At 39.9% G+C, this 17,470-nt stretch overlaps 3 long non-coding RNA genes across 3 annotated transcripts in view; 2 read left to right on the forward strand and 1 right to left on the reverse strand.

The window, feature by feature from the left end:
• Positions 1 to 17,470, reverse strand: part of LOC138128565 (uncharacterized) — a 275,295-nt gene that overhangs the window by 67,108 nt on the left and 190,717 nt on the right. The window lies entirely within an intron of this gene.
• On the forward strand, positions 5,080 to 6,250 carry LOC138129188 (uncharacterized). Its single transcript, XR_011159138.1, has 3 exons — positions 5,080 to 5,528; positions 5,589 to 5,729; positions 5,793 to 6,250. It is a non-coding gene; the product is annotated as an uncharacterized lncRNA (long non-coding RNA).
• On the forward strand, positions 13,725 to 14,540 carry LOC138129215 (uncharacterized). Its single transcript, XR_011159159.1, has 2 exons — positions 13,725 to 13,899; positions 13,951 to 14,540. It is a non-coding gene; the product is annotated as an uncharacterized lncRNA (long non-coding RNA).

Genomic DNA, 17,470 nt, shown 5'->3' on the forward strand with positions numbered 1-17,470 from the left:
ACACCGACAGTACCGACACAAACTGACACAACAATTCTTTCTGTTTATTCGTTGTCACTAGTTACAATAATCACTGGACATTTGATTTTAACAAAAAATTCGAAGAGCGAGCGTTTTCTACAATTTTCCGCGCGTGAGCGACAAAGTGACAGTCCTCGGAAAACGTCAACGTGAAGTATATTTATTTAGCTTTAATAATTTGAACTCTGACTGGCACCTGTTCTCGCATATGTACACCATGAACACCATTCCTACGGTCCACCGTGCTAGCACACTGCTGGACATTCCACGTCAATGTGTCAATCCTCCGTAGCTTTTCATAGACCACTATATACTAGCGCCATCATATCTTGCAGATATAAGTGGACACTCTTTGCGTAGAAATAGTGACCGGCTGAATGAAAATGAAGGTAGTATTTTTCATTTTATGGATAGTATACAGGTGAAGGTTCCAATCATCCGCACGCTCTGCCTGGATGAATAGTTTTACGAGACTTGACATGCGAAAATATTGGACCCACATCTTTGATGTGGCACCATTATCTTATTAATAATAGACTTTATTTCTCAAAAGAAAACGAAGACAATTCTCGGTTTCGGCCCTTTCCTTCCCAGTCAAGTCTACCTCATCCAAAAATTAGTCAAAATGTGTGCTCGTAGAGCCCGTGAATAGGCATGACCATTCAGCATTTTCTCCGCGCTGTGATCTGCATAAATTGTAATAAGTAGCCCCTTCGAGCCACTGGTACAACCCATGAATGACATGAGAAGATGGAACTCTCCAAGCCTCACAATCACACAGCTGAACTCAGAATGTTGGCCACCCTCAACAATATCTCTAGCTTTAATGAACACTGGTTGATCAAAAGTAACGAAGCAGGTTTTTTGAGAATGACCTTTGCTTCTGTCACTGGCTTCAAAATGTGACGTCAACTACACCAGAACAAGTCCGGCGCTGAGGGTATTATTTCATCACCAATTTCATAGACTCCTTTTAAGTTTGTTAATCACACCTACTAAATTAAGTTAAAATAACTTATTTGACCGGTATAAGGTCTCTATGTGATGTTTGATGCGCTCAAAACGTGTTTTCATTGATTTTTCCCAAATTACATTTTTCGCCGTTCTCGGTTATATGCCATTTTTGGGAGAAGAATTGCACCTGCAGATGCCCATCAGAGATCAATTTAAAGCTTAATAAATATACTTCAAGTTCATTACCTATGATTTTTCTCATGGGAGGAGTATTTTTGACGATATTTAATAAAATAAGAGACGTAAACAAAACTTTTTCACTTATTGGTAAAAATACCCAATTTTTGAAGAGCTGTATCTCAGAAACTAGAGGCACAGAGCTCACTTAAGCCTCAAATTGTAGTGAATTTAATCTAGTCTAAAACAGATGAGTTCAATTTTTTCTATGAGCCTCATACCTTAGAAGATATTGAGAAAAAACTGAAAATAGTGCGAAAATGTCTTAGTTTTTTGGCTACCATTCAGTGCGCGAAGTTGCAAATTTGGCTTTTTACTCTTTGCTGAGGTCCAAACAACATACTAAAAAAGCAAAACTAGATAGGTAACCTTTTGCAAAGTTGGACCCATTTTTATGTCTCAATTGACTGGAATATACAGGCTGGCCCACAGCTGCCTCCGCAGCGGAAATGTGGTAGTAGTAATAGCAATGGGAATGCCATAAATGCAGAAAAATTAAGGTCTTTTGTTTTGTGACCAATCCCAGAAGCTCTCGTTCAGCCGTGGTGCTTACAGTAAAAGTGTTGCTAAGGAATGAAAAATAATTCAAGTGCACATTTTTTTGGTGAACGAACCTTTTGATGCTGACAGATGTTTGGTTAGGTTCACTGACACTGACAGACATAACTAAAACCCGAAATTGAAACTTACTGTTGTATGCTACAACAGGAAGGTATGAAGCTGAAAAACTACTATTTTATGGACGTACGAGTTCGAAGGTCGGAATTTCATATTCGAAAATCGCGCATCGCAATAGTGGATGAGTGGGTGATCTACGAAGACCGGTATTTAATAATAGCAATTAAATCTAATCATATACGCCTGTTGGTAATAAAACGACTATGAATGGTTCTAAGAAGGACCGTATTTATTCATGTAATACAACTTAACAAAACTATACTGGGTGAAAACCGAAACGAACAATCGACGAATCAAAAATACCGAAAACAACAAACGGATCAAACGAAATCAAAGGAGATGCTCGAAAATTCCCCCGTTCATTTTGGATACATACCTAGCTGGACTCTTTTGATCAGACTGGCGTGCGATTTATTTATCATGTAAGAAGTAATCACTTGAAAAGCCTCCTGCAATCGGTCTCTTAATTCAGCTTCTGTATTAACTGGTTCCCTGTAAACTATGTTTTTTACATGACCCCAAAGAAAGAAATCAAGCGGGGTTAAGTATGGAGACCGAGCAGGCCAGTGATATGAGCCACTTCGGCCTACCCAACGCTGGGGATACGAGTACTGCTAGTCCAATAATGTTATAACATCTCTGCTAAAGTGCGGTGGTGCACCATCATGTTGCTACCAACGGCTAGCACGAAAAACTAGGGGTATATCCTCAAGTAGATCTTCCAACTCATTACGGATAAACTGTGCGTATCTTTGGCCCGTCAAACGCGCAGGAAATTCGAAAGACCCAGTCTTGAATAAAAGACTTATTACATGGCTTCACTGGAAGTAAAATAACTTCAAACTGTACCTGCCACACGATCAACCAAAAGACCGGCCCACAAGTTGATAGAAAACCTTCCTTGAAATCTTATGTGAAAGAGAACATGCGGATTTTCTTCAGTCTAGGCATGCCAGTTGTGAGCATTGCAACAACATTCTCCACCAAACATCGCCTCATCACTGATGAGTAGTTATGGGTAGAGCCCTATAATATTTTACAGGCTCTAGAAGAGACCTGGGGCCTGTTTCATAAAAATTACAATTTACAATTTAAAACAAATGACAATTACAATTGCACAATTGACAAATCTGACAAATATACGTTTCATAAAAATGTTTGTCAATTTTGTCAATTGTAGATTTTTTTTTACAAATGTCGCAAATGTCAGTAAAACAAACTGTTTATAAATAACATTTATTTTTTGTTGCTTTCCATCATCATTCCCAAATTGGCATCTAAAGTGGACGCATCCGAGTTCCTCCACCAAGCCTCAGGTAGCTATAATGCCCTATCCGAATTCCTCCGGAACACCTTGCCGAAAGGATTAAGATTTAGCGCAGCATGCTAACTAATTACTTATATCATGGGCCATTGTAATAAAATATAAACTTCTTTCTTGTTATTTGCCCTGTTTCATACTGCACAATCTGCCTTGAGACAAATTCTTGCTTTAGGCTGGTTTGTCTACTAACTTTTTTATTTTGATGCACCTTTTATTTTGGCATACATTTGGGATTGAAACTGCAATAAAACTTCAATAAACTGATACAAATTAGGATGGTTTTGGTAAAAAGTTGTGTTAAATTTCGCATGAAATGATTCGCATATGTTGGAACTTCGTCCAACCACTTTTGGAACGTCCCCTCTGTCGAAGGGGTGGGGACCTCCAGAAGCAGAAATCAACCCTCAAAAGAAAGAACGACACAAGACTCGTCTCTATACTTACTTCTTTGTATTTTAAATCATTCAATAAATTGTTAGTGTTACCCAATACGACTATCAATTTTGGTCCTTCGACACAACGAGAACAGCATGTTTTTTTATGCGATATGATACATTGGAAGCACTTGCCCATATGTGGGGAAGAAATAGAGCTTCTTCACTGATGTAATTATCAATTATATAATCACTGAATTGAACAATACCAGAGTTGTTGCAAGGTAGTATTTCACATAATCCTAAGAAATACTCTTCAACATCACTAGGCTTTAAAAAAGGCATTCCGAAAAACAATTTTAAAAAATGCTCCTCTACTGAACGGGGATCTTTATAAAATTTTGTTAACCCCAAAGATTGGATTTTTCTGTACCATGCTTGTGCCTTGTGCTAGATGAAAACGGCAACCAATTATTTTAGCAGTGGGCCACTTAAAATTAACTGCCTTGTGAATTACAATTTCAAAATCTATCACAATTTCAGTCGGACAAAATTGAAAATTAAATGTGTTACATGTGCGCTAGGTGGTATTGATAACTCTGGAGGAACTCGGTCGAAGGATTAAGTAGACCCTTTTGGGTGTTCGGATTAAATCAGGTAAACTGGAGGAATTCAGACGTGCCGTCCAAAGTTGATGCAAGTGTCTTTATTGAGAGAAATTAATCTCAAAAAATATTCCATGCATATTTCCTACTCATAAATCTACAATTGACAAATACAATTTACAAACGACAAACAACAAATGACAATTGTCATTCGGACCAAATATTAGGATTTTGGTTTCATAAAGCAATTGTCACTAATCACATTTGTAAAATAATCATGCACAATTTGCTAAACCTTCCAACTTAAATAAATTGTCATATTTAATTTGACAATTGTGCTTAAACAAATAAAATAGGATGAAATTAATAAAATAAACATAAATATAAAGAATAATGTATGACAGCAGCAGCGAAAGAGGAAGTTCAAGAAGTAATATTAGTTCAAAGACCAAGAAATTTTTGAAAAGAAACATTTTTCATTTCCATCCTGAATATGAATTCAACGAAAGATTTCGATTAAAGGTAGCCATCCATATACGAGATTTCCTCAAGGTTCGGCCTGAACAGTCAAAGCCTTGAGGAATTCCTCAACGTGTGTGGCGGCGTCCTTGAGGCCGCGGTGGGTGGGAAAGACAAAAATCCCAAACAAAATTTCATTCTTGAGGCTGGATTTTGCCAGTCTCTTGCTGCGTATATGTGTTGCCATTATCGTATCTTCTTTAGCGACAAAAGGAGTGACCAATAAAAGAAGCTGATGTAATTATGTATCGTGGTGGTATATATATTTTGTTTGTTCGACACTATCAAAATTTTTTCCTGTGTGAACGGATTTTGATAAATGTCACCACTTCTCAAAACGAAACGTCAAGCTAATTTTATAGTATATTAAGTATAAAGAACGGAAATGACAATGTACGGATCGAAGACAATTGTTTGGAGGAGGAGCTTGCGACGACTCCAATATTGTCTGAGATCCGTACATTGTCATTAACGTTCGTCATGCTTATGAGATTTTTTGCGCGATTGAATATTTATTACAAAACATTCCTAACTAGAATGCAATGCGATACGACGCCCTTCACATCGTGTTGCCACAATGTCGATTTTTGTATCGCGTTTCTAAGGCAATCTGCAAACAACTACCGCCATTGCAGTTTTTGTGCGCAAATATCGCCAGTTGTGTTGAAAAACAAGCAGTAAAATGAGTGATATTAGTGATTCCGAAAACGAAGTGGATATTGTAGAAGAAACTTTGAATGTGGGGTGCGTCACAAATAAAGATTTTTTGAAACTAACGACCTCAACGTGTAATTACGAAGACAAGAAAAATTTGTAGTATGAAAATTTTGATAATACTAATGTCGCGGCAAGTTCGCTAATATTATTTCATTGCAGCGGCAAGGAATGCCGACCACAAGAGCCGTGTGAGTTTCCAGAAAATGCTAACATCTTGTCTTCAACTTCCGTCTACATAAATGAAGAAATTTCGAAACCAACAATCTCAATGTGTAATCAAGAAGACAAGGAAAATGCGGGGTATGAAAATTTTGACAATGCCAATGTCGCGGCAAGTTTGCTAATGCTATTTCATTGCAGCAGCAAGGAAAGCCGACTACAAGAGCCGTGTGAATTTCCAGAAAGTGCGAACATCTTGTCTTCAACTTCTGTCTACATAAATGAAGAATTACATATTTTCGAAACCAACAACCTCAATGTGTACCTAATCAAGAAGACAAGAAAAATGCGGGGTATGAAAATTTTGACAATGCCAATGTGGCGGCAAGTTTGCTAATGCTATTTCATTGCAGCGCCAAGGAAAGCCGACTACAAGAGCTTTATGAGTTTCCAGAAAGTGCCCCCCACATCTTGTCTTCAACTTCTGTCTACATAAAAATTATTATAATAATCAATTAATTTTGAATAAACTTTACTTACCGTTCTAGAACACCAAAAATTACTTACCATCGAGTTTATCGTTAGCAACGAGTAAACAGAGCTTACCATCTTGGAAACAGACGTGGTAAACAACCAAATAGAGTACAATCGCGCAAAAAAGATTTTAAGCTATTTGGAGCCTTTAAGGGGCTCGTCGCACAAAAAAAAAAACGTTGTATTCAACTCGTTCGTGTGTCAACTGGGCTTTTTTGGCACTCGTGGGCCTTTAAAACGCTCGATTCACTTGCATTTTTCCACATAAATGTGAACTGTGAATACCAAAAACAAATTACAAAGTAGCGAAGTTAAGACATTTATTTTCGTACGTATACAGTAAGTAATAGTTAAGCAATCTTTTCAGTAAACCACAATACTTTTATCGCTAGAGCAAAACACCTTCATTGTGATGTCGTATTATCGAAATGGTACCCTGCAGAATGGAGAGTCGGTTTATTCTATAAACGCTTGCAACGAAGATTTTTTCGGAAAATTTCCAAATGACATCGTGGAAGGAAATTTAATTGCACACAGAAGGATTTTGGATAGAATTATGACAACTGGAAGTGTTGAAATGGGTAAAAGTGTATGAAAAGTGTGAATGAACAAATTATAGAAGATTTACGCCAACGAATGGAACAAAGGTGAAAAAAATCCTTCAGGAAGTTATCACTTCAGGCTGATGTGCCACTCTCCATTTGTCAGAAAATTGATAGAAAAAACCTGAACTTCTATCCATATAAAATCTCAACACTAAAAGAACTTCCACCAGATGATTCTGAGAAGCGCTTGAATGACGACAGGTTCGTAATGATGAATTGAATTAAACAATTTTAAAATTAACTTTCAGATTATTACAGATCAGTTTTATTTTTTTGACGAAGCAGAAAACTGAAGAAATATGGAGTTCAGAAAATCTACATGTATTTGTAGAAACCCGATTGCATCCTATAAAGGTGTTCCATCGACTAAAAAGTTCTACCAGCAACAAAAGGGATCGGGTGGAATTTTTTTGATGAAACGTACAAAAATGAAAAGGAGCTATGTACAATTTACAAAAATTGTCAAAATTTGGCCCCCCTGTTCAATGCACAGATAAGCCCATAAAATCCAAGGAATTCAGATCGTAATTGTTTTTATGTTTTTATTGATTATCTCGCATACTAAACGTTTTTGACCCCATATGAAGTAAGAGTTTTATGCTTATTTTTGATCGTAGAATCTGCCCTGAAAGTTTGTCGGTCGAATTCGGATACACCCTGCAGTGCGAAAATGCAGGTAAATTTTATTATTCAAACTACCTACCTACCTCATGCAACGATTCCAAATTTATTTACATTTAACCCTTCCCGATTTGAAAATGTAAATCTGAAGATTTTTTTCCATATTTTTCTCATGTACAGTGGGGGCCATTAATTTGGAAACACCGGCCTAATCTAGTTTACTGGATATTTCTATATTTGATAGTGTAAGCATCATATCATGAACTCATGTCACCGATGTCATCGTTGAGCGCATTCAACAGACTGTCGCAGCCGAAATTGATATGTCAATAACATTGTTAAAGTGACAAATAATTTACAATAGAAAAATCTTGGTGTTTCCAAACTAATGGCCCCCACTGTACATTTAAACATCCTTGATAAACTAGGAAGTTGTTGGTGCGCCAATTTTGGAACACGCTGTATGTTCTTTTATAGACACTCTGAATTAATTTATACACAAAGAAGTGTATCGATTCAAAAAGATCTACGGCATCAGTTCCAGCGCCAACTTTAATAATAAATTCAATGGATCGCTCGATATTTAAGAGCTCAGTTCCGCTTCAGTTGGACCACCTACTGAAATTTCAATTTCTTTGGAAATTAATCAAAAAAATGTTTGAACTAGCTGCTACTCTGTATTCTCTTATTCTGAAATTGATATAAAAACAATTTTTGATTACATACAGGTGTCCCAGAACTTGCGAATCAGATTTAAAGCGCATATTCCTTAGCCGTATTGGAAGTGAAAAACGTTCAGAAAAATATTCAAGGTGCAATAGCTTCTTAGTTATGAATTTTTCAAATTGATCAATAGTGTTCGAACAGTTCTCACCTTTACAAGAAAACTGAGTTCTTTCCCTCAGTTACTAAGTAACGTGTGATACGTATACGTATGATTAACAAAAATTACTACTAGAATTATGTTGTTAAGCAATTTAAAGTGTTCGTTAAATTTTGTGGGAGTTTAAAATCTCGCAAAAGCAAGTGATTTTACATTTTTTAATTTTAATTGAAGAGGAAACAGAATTTCCTGCTGATACGTAAGTTGTTGTAAGATATTTCGCAATTGTTTAACAAAAGCACATTTTACTTTAATTTTATTTACTTCTAATTCCGCTGGTTCCAATGTAGCATCACAATCAAACTCATTTGTAAGTCCTTGGACAGTTTTTTTGTTAACGATGCTCAAAATCAATTCTCACTACTCGAATTCCCTTTATTGTTCTTTTTGGATCCTCCACCAGTCTTGCGTGTTTCCTTTTTTTCTTTAGCAGCCGTTTTTCTTGTTTGTTGGACACACTTTAAAAAAAATCTGTGTAGCGGCTTCCTGGGTTTTGATTATTAAATTCCTTGGCAATTTTCGGTCAACACTTACCTACGTTTTTCCTCCGAACTAACCACGTCTGTTTTTTGATTCGCTATGATACTCTTGTACTTATGTTCTTATGGATGTATAGTCCTCCGGCGACTAATTCGGAGAGCGTTTTCTCTTCTTTTTTCCTCGTTTTTTATCATCTTACAAAATGAAAATCCTTACCTTTCGAACTTGTTACAAATTGTTTACAATTTATTCTGACTTTTTCCACTTTTTCTTGAAATTGTCAACTTTGAAACTGTCAAATAGTAGCGTCTTTAGCAGAATTCTTCTTCCGTTGTCAAGGGGTTTGTATACAAATCGATTATTATTGTTTAAATTAATTAATTAATCATGTTTACTTAAACAGACTTTAAAATATACGGTACAATGAAAAAAATTTTAATACACCATTAAGTTTAAATCTCGTTTTAGTTAATACATTGTGATGAACCAAGTGGGTAGTTCAAAATTCCCACCAATCGGCCATCTCATTTTTTTTTTTTTTACCAACATACACAATGAAAAATAAAACCCGCAAAATTCAAAAAAACTGGCCAAGAGCGCGTGATCGTACTTAGTTAATTTCCCTACGTTGTGTTTTTTTTTAAATACAAATTAAACATTACCAGATTCGTTCCAACAGGGTTTGTGAACCACACAGAAGAGTGCAAATAAAACAACACAATAATTAAAACCAGCTATTTATTCAAAGTTATGATTTTCGTTAACGCCGGGATTCATGAATAATAAAAACGTCTCGGGAGAGGGCACCCAGGTCTCCTCAAATGTGAGAAGACTACTCATTTAGAACTCTAGGAAAATGGTGAGCTCTGGCCATTCTCCCAGACCCCCGAATGAGGCTCCGCTAAAAACCTCTCCTGAAAATACGAACAAGTCCGAAGTGACAACGTGGACGGGACAGTTAGTGATAATTGAGCAAAACTGATTTCATAAACAACACAATTCAAATTCAGAAAAAACAGGAGGGTCATGTACATTACAAACAAAACAGTTACTTCGGCCCGTTCGAGCGAGAGCGGGCACTAGGCGAGAACTTCAGCATGTTCTTTTTTTCTTTTCCAAGTTAATTTACAAAATACGGCAGATACGCTGTAGAAGGAGTGAGTGGCTTTGGGTGGTCCGGGGGTCTGTGGTACCTATCCTTACGACTTTATCATTTCCCGCCTACCCGTGATTTAGTGCTAAGGGGAAAAATCCTAACTGCTTTACGTTAAGTCAACAAATTGGGGTACTCTAAGTTCATCGGTTGAATTGAATATGACTATTTCAGAGCAAAAACAAACGACGCTTGTCAAGTACCACAAACTTCGAGAACAGATTACCATTCCGGAAGTTCTGTGCCAAGGAACTCGGATTCAACTTACACCATGAGCGACGTTGCGGACCAGCATTCAGCAAGCCCCGCCAAGCGTTATGGTTTTCGGGTCTCTCTTGGGGCACAACATGTTAAACGAGGGGCCGCGGGGTCGTGTTCAACGATTGGATGTGAGGAGCAACTAAACCCCTCAAACAGAGAGAGACCCTCGCGATAAGGAAGAATTGACATTTACAGCAACTGGAAAATGTAAACGAAACCGCGACAAAACTTTGTTGACGGAGTAATCTAAGAACACTTTTAGTTTGGGATGGAAAAGTGGTAACAACCAATAACACATACATAACAATAAAACAAAAAAACACAGTCCAGTCGACCCTAGCCTATTAGAGCCGGATCATCGACAAGGGGCCCCCCCTTGGATAATATGGAGGGCGCCCCGGGACTAAACGATGAAAATACCTAAATGTAGAAGATCCCTGGATAAGGAAAAGCCTGCGCAGATACCTGAAATATAAACCCAATTGGTTGCTACCGGGATGGAAAGTGGAAACTTTCAAATTTTGATTAAAAATGTTAAGCAATAAATAAATACTTGTTACACCAAAAGCGTCACTCGGAATAATTAGAAAGGGGATCAAAGTGAGGGAGTGCGCTGATAAAAAGTGAAAGCCACAGACCCACGCTAAAACTTAAGAGTCATTTTCTTTTAGGAAAATTAGTGAATTGTAAAACCTGCTTTGACAACAAAAGGAAAACGTGATCCGTCAATTTTATAAATTTAGCAAAACTAGAACCAGGCTGCCTTACGCTCCTTCGCAAGCTTATAATGTTAAAACATAATACATGGGGATGGTCGAGATAAATGTGGATTTTGTAAAACATGGTGGAAATCCACGTGCGACCCATTTGTCTCTTATTATTGTTAAACTACATTTCGCGCGAAGCAGAATTAATTTTAGTACCCCAAACACATACCTAGTTCAAAACAGAAGTTGGACAGCAACATTTAGCACAGTTCAATAAAAAAACAACTAAAATCGCACAATTAGCACACAGAAAAAATACACGGTACTTCTGTACTACTCTGCGGTCAAGAAAAAGTGCCCTCCCAAAAAAAAAACATGGCCGTTCATCCCCCTGTCGACTTTCACCCACGCCCCTAAGCGGTCGCCGACGGTACCGAACGCCGGTAATTCTATAGCTTTCATTGGGGGTTAGTTTTGAATTCAAAAGCGGTTATCTCAACATGATTAACGAAAATGCGGTGCAGCCGGCCATCTTAGTGAATCAGAAATACAGGGTCAGCGAACAGGAAATACTTTATTTACAACTCGTTAAAAAGTACAATTGTTTTGATTATGTGCCTACTATGTAACACAACACATGGGGTAAAATTGCCAAACTCCAACACCCCTCCAAGTTACAGCTGAGGTGTTGTCGGATTGAAGTCCCAATCCAAGAATACATCTGACATGATTTTCTTTGGGTAAGGCTTTCATTAATATATCTGCTATTATTTTCTCAGTCGGTAGGTACAGGATCTTGATGGGATGTTTCTTCACTGCGTCGCGAATAAAATGGTATCTAACATCAGTATGTTTCGATCTTGCATGATAGACGGAATTTTCGGTTAATTTTCCAGTACCTTGATTATCTTTAAAAACCACAACGTTGGCTAGTGATTGAAATCCCAATTCCTTGAGGTAACCAATTAGAAAAACAGCTTCCTTGGATGCATCACTGAGTGCCATATATTCGGCTTCGGTAGACGATAATGCAACGGTTCGTTGTTTTCTGGATTCCCAGGAGAAAGCAGCGCCGAAGAGTATGAAAGTTGATCCCGTGTAAGATCTTCTATCAATCTCGCAGTTCGCGTCTGCGTCTAGTTAGCAGGTTAAATTATCCTGATTCTTCCTGTAGATGAGTTTCTTTCGATGGTTCTTTCCAGATATCTAAGAAACCTCTTAGCCGCTGTGCAATGTTTCTTGCGGTAACAATTGCTGAATTTACCATATTGCCCAATAGATCGGAGAGCTTAAACCTTCCATTTAAAGTTTCACTTGAGATTATGTCTTCGTAATCATTGCTTTCGAATTCTTCTAAGAATTTGACGTCTCTCGAAATTCGAATTTTTTGCTCTGTCGGTATCCGCACTCAATACCCTTTTGGATAATCTGAATAACCAACAAATATTCCTTCTACAGTTTTCGAGTCAAATTTCCCTCGATTAGTTGATTTATCCAAAACATAAGCTTTGCAACCAAATATTTGTTGATGACTAACATGTGGCGACTTCCGAGTCCAACGTTTATAGGGAATATCTCCGTCAATACTTTTGGAGATGCATCTGTTTCGAGCGTGATTTGCTGTCATTATGGCTTCTCCCCAAAATGATGCAGGAAGACCAGATTCTAATAACATACATCTGGCAGCCTCTACCAGCGTTCTATTCCTGCGTTCTGCCAAACCGTTCTGTTGAGGACTGTAGACCGTAGTCAAACGACGTTGAATACCAGAGTTTCGGAAAAACTTGTCCATTTCCTCGTTGCAATATTCTTTTCAATTATCTGATTGAACTGCTTTGATTTTTATTTCCAATTGTGTTTCCACAAATTTCTTGTACTCTCTGAATTTTGATGCTACTTCGGATTTCTTCCGAATCAGATACGTTTTAGTCCAGCGACTGTAATCGTCTGTAAAAGTAGTAAAATAACGAACACCACCCTTAGACTCAATTCTCATAGCCCCGCATACATCTGTATGTACGATGTCCAGGAGGTTTGAGGATCGATTAGGGCATCTTGGAAACGGGGCGGTAGCAAACTTGCCAGATATGCAAATTTTGCATGGGTGCGCCTTTTAATTTCGCACCAGTAATAAGATTTTCTTTCATCATTACATCCAAATCTTTGAAGTTTAAATGGCCAAAACGTCGATGCCAATTGCTAAAAATGTCACAAGTCATAGTGACAGATGTAGCACACGCTTTTTGGTGGTTTTCTCGAAGGTACCGTGTGAGCAACAAGTACTGATTGAGTTGGCAATAAATTCTGGCGATTTTTGGTGACTTTTATGTCATGTTCCAACGAGAAAACCATTTTATTAATAAAAGATTACAAAAACCAAGACGTTTAAATTTGAAATGTATACCAGGTGTCAATATTGTCAATAAAACAAACCGAAATAGGTACAATTCACAGTTTTGAAAATTTTATGTAAAATTTTTTTTTGCCAACTGAAACAGTTATTGTTGCTCACCCTATAGAATAGGTCTCCATCTCGATCTGCTATCATCTTGACACGTCCACGACGCTCTTGGATGAATGCCCGATTCTTCATAAAAAGAACTTCACGATTCTTGTCCACGATCCTCGCAATTGATAACAAATTTGTTCTGAAATCAGAAGCATAGACAGTATTTTTCATTTCGATCTTCTTTGCTTTGTCACCCTTGGTTTTTCGCCCAACATACCTCTTCAGGAATCGTTGGTTGCCTACAAAATTCCCTCTTTTGCTGGCGCGAAGACAAGCGCGCGCGCGACTCCTTCGAGAATATTCCATCTTATCAGGAGAATCTTCACTCACGTTTTTTTCTCTTCTGAATCTACCGTGCCACGTGCCTTTGCGGACCTATTACCTGGTGCCAGGGATCTTCGTATTCGTCGAAACCTTGTGGATGGTGTGCTGTATCGTCTCCGTGTGGAAAATTTGAGCGCACCCTTCCAACTCCGCTTAGGGAGGATTTTGGTCCAAACGCTAAGGCTCGTGACACAATCGAAGTAGACTCCTGCGAGGCATTTCCCTTGCCCGAGGGTATAGGTGAGTCTTCATGTAGACAATGTGCTACACGTAGTACTCCTCTAGGGAATCCTCCATCTCCACCCCCTAGACTTCGACCCCAACCGTCTTACGTCAAGGTCAAGAGAAAACCGTGCGTCGGGCTCATCGTCGACGCGCCCGAGACCTCTGTGGCTCCAGTCTCGTCTCTAGAATCGTCAGCTCCGCTCAAAGGACTTTGCCACCAGATCCCCGAACGACTGGGAAAGGACACGCTCCTCTACGGCCCCTGAGCGCGGACTGCTCCTGGAGACCGGCAAGCCACCCCTCTTATTCCACTCAATTTCATTTTATCTAACCTTTTTTTAAATATCGTACTAACCATATCACAATTTACGAACTAACTCAATCTAGCAAGTGAAATAGCTCACTTACTTTTGTTATATATATCACATTATAACCTTGTTAACATCTCCGCGTAGACATCAGCGAGATTCGCTTGTTGTAAAGCTCTGCGGAAATAGCTATTTCGGCCGGATTGCTGGAACCGAGTTTCCACCCCTTTTTATTGTACGTTTTTATATTTATATCAATTCACATTTATATATTTATATCAATTCATATATTTATCAATTCAAATATTTACAGTCATTTCAATTATATTCAATTTTCACTTACATAGTGTGTATCAATACTACCCCCCTCAGCTCGCCCGTCTGTATTTTTTTGGTTTCGCCTGTTTGAATAGCGCCTAGGTCCAGCCACGTACACTTTATGCGTTTCTTTTCGTTCTCGCGAACTTCAAACACCTCTCCTGGCCAGGTCAGCAGGCTACTTGCGGGGCCTGCTACCAAAGGAACCCTCGACTTCGCCGCAAGTGGCGCCCTGAGATCGAGCTAGCCAAGTATTGTGCCCTCTGGCCAGTTTGAACCGTGGCATAATATTTAGGCGCCCAACGTGGGGCCCGAGGCGACTATTCTCAGTTTTCGATTTTCAATTTTGATTTACCTTACTTCAGGCGAATAAAAGTGACGAGCTGATAGGGTGTTTGATACTTACTATTATTGCTAGTCAGTTCGATTTCTAACTATCTCCATTTTCTCTTGGCTCTGACGTGACTCTGTCACTTTATTTATTTCGGTTCGGGAAACGGAGTCAAACTTCCGTTGAACATGGCTAGTCTGCAGCACAAAGTGGAGCAGAAACCTCCAGCTGGACTGATGGGAAAACGTGTCGCCCCTACCGCGCCATGGGAATTGATAAGCTTGGATTTTATCGGCCCATTTCCGCGTTCTGCGCAGGGTTACGTGTACGCGCTGGTCGTCACCGATTATTTCACGAAGTATGTTCTAACATTTCCTATGCGATCGGCGACAGCCAAAGCGCTCACCAAATGCGTTGAAGAACAAATCTTCTTGGTATACGGCACCCCCCGAATGTTGATTTGCGACAACGGCACGCAATTGAGAGGCAGATCTTTTCGAGCGTTGTGCGAGAGGTACGAAGTCAAAATACAGTATACGCCCCATCACTATCCCCGTGCCGATCCGACCGAACGAACGAATAGAGTGGTCAAGACCATGATCGCCACGTACATCAAGTCCGATCATCGCCACTGGTCCGACCATTTGGCCGCAATCGGTTGTGCGATTCGCACAGCATGCCATGAAACCACCGGATACAGTCCGTACTTCGCAAATTTCGGGCGCGAGCACAAAGTCTTGGGTAGCGAACACTATCATCCACTATCTCCCGCGGACCCGCGATTAGAGGACTTTGTTCAAAAGCGTCAGCTAGGTTTCCAGAAACTCTTTGGAGAAATCGCAAACCGACTCCAAACTGCGCACGAGAAAAACAAACGAGTCTATGACTTACGCAGGCGTCCCGTGGACTACCAGCCCGGACAGTTGGTATGGCGCCGAGACAAAAGTCTCTCAGACGCGGTTGGCCACTACACCGCCAAATTAGGTCCGAAATTCGTTGGCCCGTTCAAAATCGCCCGAAAAATCGGTTACGGAACGTATGAGCTGACAGACGATACCGGTACTAAAAGAGGCCATTGGCACGTCCAAGACCTAAAACCTGTTCGAGATCCCTATGATGATGTCACATAAGTAAATTTCACATTGTGATAGGGCTGTAATGACCACACCCCTGGCGCATCCTAAACCACATAAATAGGGCAAGCTCCCCTATGGTCATAGACGAATCAAACGCGTCCTCTGTCGACTCGGTCGACTCTAAGAGCTAAACTTTGTTTTGAATTTTTGTTTTTTAAATCTCGGATTCATCCCCCTTGCCGTGGTGCAGTAAGATCGTGGTTCGTATGGTTGTCATTATCGTTATCGTTTGGTTTTGGCCGTTAGTCGGTCCTTGTAACCCTAACCCACCACCTTCAAGTTTCTAAATTTCGACATTCCTTTTTGTTACCGATTTCGTCTTTGTTGTTGTCTTGACATCTAGCTGGTTTTGGGGAGCAATCCACCACAAAACCAGGCTAGACCCAAGTGTTTTCTTCCGATCGCGAGGTCCACGAGACCGAAAAATTCCTGGCAGTTGGCGCAGGTCGGAGAAGATTTTGCAGTGGGACATGGCAGGTGGACACGACCGTCGTTGAGTTGGATCTTCTTTCAATTTATCTCTATGTTTCTTTCTCCACATTTCCGTTCCTCTTGCGAGTGTGTCGCTCGACCGCCATGTGCACCGCACCTCTTCTTCGAGATATTTTGTTTTATAGACTTTGTTACCGGAGTAGTCATTCGCTCTGTTTAAGCGTCGAAGCGGCTATACGGCTTCACATCAATTTCAGGCTGGTACGTCTACATTGTACTGGGTCAGTGGAAACCCCGGGCTTCACCCTAAAAAGTCCATCCCGCTTCTCATTTTTTTTTGTTTTTTTGTTGGCAGAGGTTCAAAGAAAAATTTTCTCCAAAAATTTTTCTTTTGGAGGAAAAGAGGGCCTTGTCACCCTTGGTTTTTCGCCCAACATACCTCTTCAGGAATCGTTGGTTGCCTACAAAATTCCCTCTTTTGCTGGCGCGAAGACAAGCGCGCGCGCGACTCCTTCGAGAATATTCCATCTTATTAGGAGAATCTTCACTCACGTTTTTTTCTCTTCTGAATCTACCGTGCCACGTGCCTTTGCGGACCGTTTCGTTCGAGTGAAATCAATTTATTACCTGGTGCCAGGGATCTTCGTATTCGTCGAAACCTTGTGGATGGTGTGCTGTATCGTCTCCGTGTGGAAAATTTGAGCGCACCCTTCCAACTCCGCTTAGGGAGGATTCTGGTCCAAACGCTAAGGCTCGTGACGCAATCGAAGTAGACTCCTGCGAGGCATTTCCCTTGCCCGAGGGTATAGGTGAGTCTTCATGTAGACAATGTGCTACACGTAGTACTCCTCTAGGGAATCCTCCATCTCCACCCCCTAGACTTCGACCCCAACCGTCTTACGTCGAGGTCAAGAGAAAACCGTGCGTCGGGCTCATCGTCGACGCGCCCGAGACCTCTGTGGCTCCAGTCTCGTCTCTAGAACCGTCAGCTCCGCTCAAAGGACTTTGCCACCACATCCCCGAACGACTGGGAAAGGACACGCTCCTCTACGGTC

The sequence above is a fragment of the Tenebrio molitor genome, chromosome 4 (genome assembly GCF_963966145.1).
Source record: "Tenebrio molitor chromosome 4, icTenMoli1.1, whole genome shotgun sequence".
NCBI lineage: Eukaryota > Metazoa > Arthropoda > Insecta > Coleoptera > Tenebrionidae > Tenebrio > Tenebrio molitor.